The following is a 7242-nucleotide window of genomic DNA, read 5'->3' on the forward strand; positions in this document are numbered from 1 at the left end:
AGGTCTTTGAAAGATATTTCAATAGGAACAATTTTTCTTCAGTCAAAGTGCTTTTAGTCTTTGGTGTTTGCGCTGTTGTACAAATGTAACTAATTAAAAAAATATTGTGAATTAAACCCTGGTCTTTCAGGATCCTTCTAGCCAAGGACATTATAGTCATACAGGACAACAAAAGATTTTTAAAATGAATATTGAGCTACCATCAATATATCAGCACTTCTTGCTTATGGATTTATCACCCAGACCAAACCAAATGCCATAAATAAAGCACCTAAGTATTAAGTCAGAGTTTGTCTGCTTGTGGACATCATTATGCCTATGAGTAAGTCCTCAGCTGCCAGCTAGTTAGAACCAGCACGCATTTAGTCTGCCTTTTGAAATGACTTCCTTTTGCTACCTTCCCTAAGCCTCTAACTTAGAATTAGAAAGTCTCCATTTTAAACATGAGAAAGCTGAGGCCCAAAGGAGAAAAACAACTGTCTAAGGACTTAGCTTAAGAAAAAAATATTTTTATATGCATACAGAAGGTCTCCAGGGCAGCTGGGTTGCACAGTGGTTAGAGCACTGAATTTGGACTCAGGAAGACTCATCTTCCTGAGTTCAAATCTGGCCTCAGATGTTTAGTAGCTATGTGACTATGGGCAAGTCACTTAACCCCATTTCCCTCAGTTTCCTCATCTGTAAAATGAACTGGAGAAGGAAATGGCAAGCCATTCCATTACATTTGCCAAGAAAACCCCAAAATGGGGTCACAAAGAGTCAAGCACAACAGAAACGACTCAACGACAATCGAAGGTCTCCATTTTTAACTATAACAAAGGGAGGGTCTAAAGCAATCCTGGGGAGCCTGCTTCTGAAAAGGCATGATGACATCGAATGGAAGTGGCTTCTGGTACATGGTTCTGGTCTACTAACTACATACTGAAGAGCTTTAATATTGACTGACACGTGGCTGGAACTGGGATTCATTCAAAATACACTTGTCAGTCAGGGCCTGGCCAATCTCTTTCCTACCTGCTGGGCCACATTCCAGTGAGAGGCAATGCTCTAAGGGAAGAGGCCTCTCCAGGAAAGGCTGACTTTCGGTTTCTGTTCTCTACTTCTTCTCACTTATTCTTTCCTGTTTTGGGTGAAGGATATTGAAGAAGTCTATGACCTTTGAAAGGTCAGGAGAGAGAGCCACCAGAATCTGGAGCTGAAATTCATGTCAGAATTTGAGAGAAGTGAGACAGTAAGGAACAAAGTCCTAAGTGACCTGCCTAGTACTGTTCAGAAGTAGAGATGTAGATCCTTCCATTCATCAATCATACTGAATTTGGAAGTGATCTTGGTGGGGCAAATGCCATGTGAGAAACACATTAAGTCCAATCCTACTCACCCCAGAGATTAAGATAGTGTATGTGAGAGAGTGTCCCCAGCTTTGGGGGGAAATGTTTATATTGCTGTTCTTGCTATATCTGTATTAATATCCCTTTGTAAAAGCTGTTAATTGGTTAAACGGAACTGGGATATTAATTACTGGTTGCTGACAGTGGTAAGAATACATTGGGATGAGGGCTCAGACAGATATCATTAGAGAAAGATACCCCAACCCCTTAGGACTACTCCTTAGAATGGCTAAGGGGAAATATAGCCAGTTTCTTTCTTGGGTTATTGGTTTTATTCAGTCTAATTTTCTAACCCCAGGTGAGAAGCCAAGCTCTTATGCAACCCAGGCAGAAATCCTTCATAAAACTTCTTTGAGGCGGAAGGACTCATGATGATCCCCAAGTCTGACACATCTCCTTTCTCTGCACTTTTGCACCCTGTTCCCCATGCCTAAAATGAACTCCTTCCTCCTCTCTGCTTTTTAAAAATCCCTAGCTTCATTTAAGGCTTAACCCAGGTTCCACCTCCAACCTGAATGCTTTCTTGATCTTCTCTAGTTTTAATGTCCTCTTTCCTAAAATTACTTTGTACATACATATCTATGGGTTGTATTTCTCCCCACTCTCAGAAGATGTAAGTTCCCTGAGGACAGAGACTCTTTTAATTTTTGTCTTTGAATACCCAACATTTAACATAGTGCCAGAGCACATTCCTGATAAATGTTTGTTGAATTGAATTGGATTGCATCTCTGTTCTCTTAGACAGAGGGCAGACTCAGGCTATCCTAGCACCTTTTAATTTTATGCGGGCTTGTATATTTATAGCAAGCAGGTTTACTATGACATCAGCAAGCCTCAGCAGCAGAAGCTATTCCCATCTGTTGCCTGTAAACCTAACAGGCATGAAGCAAGTCTCACTGCCAAGTACTGCTTAGGAAATTGGAAAGGCTCACTTCGGTAACTAATAAAAAGCATTATATGGGTACCTTTACCTGACCTTGGACTGTTGTGTTCCCAAACCTCCTGCTGCTAATTCTCCTCTTTTACAGCATTTTAAAGCCAATTTTCAATTGAGTTTCATAAAAATCACTCAAATACAGGAAATCAGAGACCTAGGAAACTCTATGACATAGGGCTTAAAAGAGATTCAAGGGGGTGTGAGGATATTCCAACTCTTTTTGACTTTGTGCTCAATTGAAATGTTTAAGAGATCACTAGGGTATTCGTGTTGGGACCCAGGACTGGAAGGAAATGGTGCTTACTTGCTAGATGGAGCTGGAGCTCATCTTTGGGATTTTGTACCATCTGCTACATCCGATCCTGAGGAAAGGTTTCAGTTAATGAAGGGCTCACTAGCCTATTAATGAACCAATCAATCAATAAGCATTTATTAAGCAGCTACAAGGTGTCAGGCACTGTGCTTGACACGGAAGATACAAAGACAAAAAAAAATAAGCCCCTTCCCTATGGAGCTTACATTCCATCAGGAGGCAAACATGTATAAGTACATACAAAACATATGCAGTACACGTCATATAGCCTACAAAGAGTTTATCTTTTGGGGAGGGTTCTCCCGCCTACACAAAACTGTCTATTTATCCCTGAGAACTTGATGGTGTCCTGGGCTTTTTAAATAATTAGTGATACTGATAGATAGGAAACTCAATTTAGAAGGAGTTTCCAATGGCCCTTCACACTCGCTTAGAAAAAAAAAGAGTTAGGGTCAGTCTCTTTTTTGGATCCCAGAATCCAAAATAAACATTTTTAAATTTTTTAAAAATTTTGATAAGCACATCTCATCTCCTTGATTAGCTATCTGGCTCCGTGAGGGAGTCCTTTCTATCCCTAGCACTCTGCAGAGTACAAATACTGCAGGGACTTAGTATGGATGAAAACAGGCTGTTCACCTACTCGACAAAGCTTCGGAAAGGATAAACTGTCTCCTTAAGTATACACTTAACAAGTGAGAACAAAGCACAGCAGATAAAGGGGCTGACATCGGGGTCAGAAAGACAATTCAGGTTCGGCCTCTGATATACATACTGTGCCTTATGCATCTAAGTTACAAAAGAGTTGCAAGTCTGCACCAAACAAATTATATATCCACACCAAAAAAAAAACCCAAACAACTGAAGTTTTGACATAGTCCCAGTGCCTTTCACACAGTTATCAGGACATTTAGCTAATGAAAAATACTTTGATGATTTCAATGGCCTCCCTAAAAATGCACAACTGATATGTGTTGGGAGCACAAGCATGCATGTTAAGAAACGTTTCACAGAAAATTAAGGGTTTTTTTTTCTCCTGAAGCTCACATCAGTACCAAGCCTGGCTTCACTGCTGATGCCTCAAGTTCCCACTATCTTTGCGCTCTAAATTCAGTGTATCTAAAGTCAGTATCCTCCACTTCTCATTGCCGAAGAGGTTAAGCAATCCATTTTTTTTTTTTTATTGTTGTTGTTTCTAGCAATCATCAAGAACAGCACTGTGAGCCCCGACCAAGGCTAGAGGGCAGCAGTGCTACATTCAGAGCCACAGACAGTCTGGATTCCGTCAGTCCTCCCCTTGGACACCAGATCAGAATTTCAGCCTTTGTTCCAGGTTTTTCCAGGTGTGTGTGTTTAGAACAGGTAGATTACCTAGTCCAGGGGTTCTTAACCTTTTCTGTGTTATGGACTTCTTTGAAAGTCTGGTGAAATCTATGGACCTGCTCTCTGAATAACATTTTTAAATGCATAAAATAAAATACACAGGATTATAAAGGAAACCAAATATATTGAAATAGTTATAAAAATATTTTTAAAGTTTATAGTCCGCAGGTTAAGAACCCCTGATTCTACTTCACCTTACCCTCCATTTTAAGAAGGGTGGAACTGGGGCATAGAGATTAAGGTAATTGCCAAGGTCTCCAGACTCCGGGTGTGGTTCTCTTTCCATTACAGTCTTTGTTGGCTACCCCTTCACCCTACCCTTTTTTATACACAACAAACTTTTATTTAAAACTAATTATTGCCTTGTGTAGGATATATGTATGTATATGATTACTATGTGGGAGAACAGGCTTTAAAGGACAGATGAACTCGACATAATTAAGAGTAGGGGCTGGACTGGTAAAGACGTAAAGAAAGTGGGATTTGAGCTGTCTTGAAAGAAGCCAGAGAAACCAAGAAGCAGAAGTGAAATGGAAGAAAGGATTCCACGTTTGAGGGCCAGCCAGTGCAAAGGCAGAGTCAGGAGGTGAAGTGTTACCTGTAAGGAACAGCAAGGAGGCCAGTATTGCAGGTTCACAGAAGAGAGTAAAAGGACCCGAAAGGTTCAGAGTGGGCGGGTCCCAAACCGCTCTGTGAGGATTCTTCGGCGCCCCACCCCTCACCACCTCCAGGTGTGCGGCCAAAATGCTGAGCAGAGGCTGCTGCGAAGAGCGCTACCAGTCTAGTGCTCCCAGGCTGCTCCACCTCCCCCAGCCGCGCCCCCAACACACACACCTCACCTGTAGCCCAGGGGCAGGGTCCACAGGAGACGCTGCTGAACCCAAGAGCCCCGAACTCCCCCCACCCCTCGCCGCCCCCTCCCCCAGCTTCTCGGGAGAAACTTTCATTAACTCTGTGTGTTTTAACGCCTTTATCTTTTCTCCAAACGGTAACGTTGTGAAGGGGGTTGGGGCGGGGGTGAGTTTGGGGACACTCGGCCGGGGCTCCTTTGGAAGCCCCCATTGTTTTTCTAGAGGCAATTGAATGGGCAGACAACGCTACTGGTAGGGAGAAAGAAGTTCAACAGGACGACCCCCAAACAACAGGAGGTTGCCACTTTCACCCATTTTTATAAGAAATGGGGGCCGAACATTTGTAACATGCCACCTAGGAGCTGTTCGTGTGTGTGCTTGTGTTTTTCTTTGGGTGTGGTGCAGTCTTACAGATACCATTATCGGAATGGAGGATTCCACAGGCAACAGCAAAAAAAAAAAAAAAAAAAAAGTCTCAGTTTGGGATTTTCTTTGACATTCTTTCATCTTTGCCATTTGTTGGCCTTTTCTGCACACAATCGCCATCCCAGTTAGCACCACGGAGCAACTAAAATTCAGGAAGGACAAAAAGGGAATGGATGTTCCAAAGACAACCCTACTGGAAAGAGTTGCATCTACATCAGTGACTTCTGAGTATGACCCAGAAGTTGTTATTGGGGGATCAGGTGTACTTGGGTCTACTTTGGCTGTCAGACATGAAAGAAAGATGACACTAATTGAGAGAGATTTAAAAGAACCTGACAGGATACTTGGAGAACTGCTAGGAGTGGGGGGTTGGGTGGGGGTTGTGCTTTTAAAGATCTGGATCTTGAAAGTCCGGATGGCCTTGATACCCACATTGTAAATGGTTATGTAATTCATGACCAAGGGTGCACTGTGGATATTGAAGTTAGCACCCAGGTTCAGCAAACAGTCAGGTGCAGAGTGCCTGAACATTTCATCGTGGAAGTTTCATCATGAGTCTCCAAAAGGCAGCTATGGCAGAACCCAATACAAAGTACATTGAAGGGGTTGTGTTGAAATAACTAGAGGAAGATGATGTTGTGATGGGAGTTTGTACAAAGATAAACAAACTGGAGAAATAAAGGAACTCTGTGCACCATTGACAGTTGTTACAGATGGGCTTTTTTCCAAGTTCAGGAAAAATCTGGTTTCCAGTAAAGTGTTTATCACATTCCATTTTGTTGGCTTCCTTATAAAGGATGTGATTAAAGCAAGTCATACTGAGCTCATTTTAGCCGATCCTCGCCCAATTCTCATCTACCAGATTTTATCCAGTGAGACTTGAGTTCTTGTTGATATTATGGAGAAGTGCCAAGAACCTTAAGAGATGATGTGGTAAAGAAAATTAATCCACAGTTACCTGATCACATAAAAGAACCATTTCTACAGAGAATTCAGAATGATCCTTGGAGATCGATGCCTGAAAGTTTCTTTCCTCCTTCACCAGTAAACAAAGAGGCTTTCTTCTTATCTGAGATACCTATAATATTTGGCACCTTCTTATTGGTTAGGGAATGAGTGTTGTTTTCAATGCTATAAAAATATGCTGAAGCCTGCTAAAGAGTCTCTCCGCCTTTATGATGAGAGACTGGTTCTCCAGGCCAAAAATTCATTCTATCGGTCAAGAAGAAAGTCCCACACATTTGTTGTTAATGTTCTTGCTCAGACTCTATGAATTATTTTGTGGCACAGATGAGTGCCTGCATCAGTTAAAAAAAGCATGTTTCCTTTACTTCAAGCTTGGTGGAGAATGTATTGCTAGTTCAATTGAGTTGCTCTCTATACTGTCACCTAATTCCATAACTCTACTTAAACATTTCTCTACTATTGTATTATATGCTGTTTACTTTTATTTTAAGTCATAACCCTGGATCACAAAGCCACAAGCCTTTTCCAGCTGTGGTGCTGTCTTTTACACAGCTTGCTATGTCATATTTCCTTTAATTTATCCAGGAATTAAATACTACATGTATTAAACTTAAGGGAAGCTCATTAGATAATGAATACTTAGAACTCACCAAATCTTAAGAGACTTTTGGGAGGACATGTACTGCTGCATGCTAAACTGTAACTAAAACACAGACACACACATCAAGATGGAGATTAACTTGTTTTTTACCTTCTTTGCCTATAAACAGTTGTAAATAAATGTTTTACTTTGCAATTAAAAAAAAAGATTGTAGGCAGCCTAATTTGACTGAAAACAAGAGTATGTGAGGGGGAATAGTGAGACATAAAGCTGGAAAGGTAAGTAGGAGACAAATTGTGGAGATAATGGACTGGGCTGAGTTCTTAGGCTTTATTAAGTGGGATGAGGAAACCCATTGAGGGTTCCTCAGCAATGGAACT

The 7242-nt window shown here is 41.4% G+C and overlaps 1 pseudogene; it reads left to right on the plus strand.

The window, feature by feature from the left end:
* Window positions 1-5195: 5195 nt before the first annotated feature.
* On the plus strand, window positions 5196-6869 carry LOC114027110 (annotated as a pseudogene).
* Window positions 6870-7242: the final 373 nt, after the last annotated feature.

Source organism: Vombatus ursinus, unplaced genomic scaffold, assembly GCF_900497805.2.
Source record: "Vombatus ursinus unplaced genomic scaffold, bare-nosed wombat genome assembly UNPS02014852.1, whole genome shotgun sequence".
Taxonomy (NCBI): domain Eukaryota; kingdom Metazoa; phylum Chordata; class Mammalia; order Diprotodontia; family Vombatidae; genus Vombatus; species Vombatus ursinus.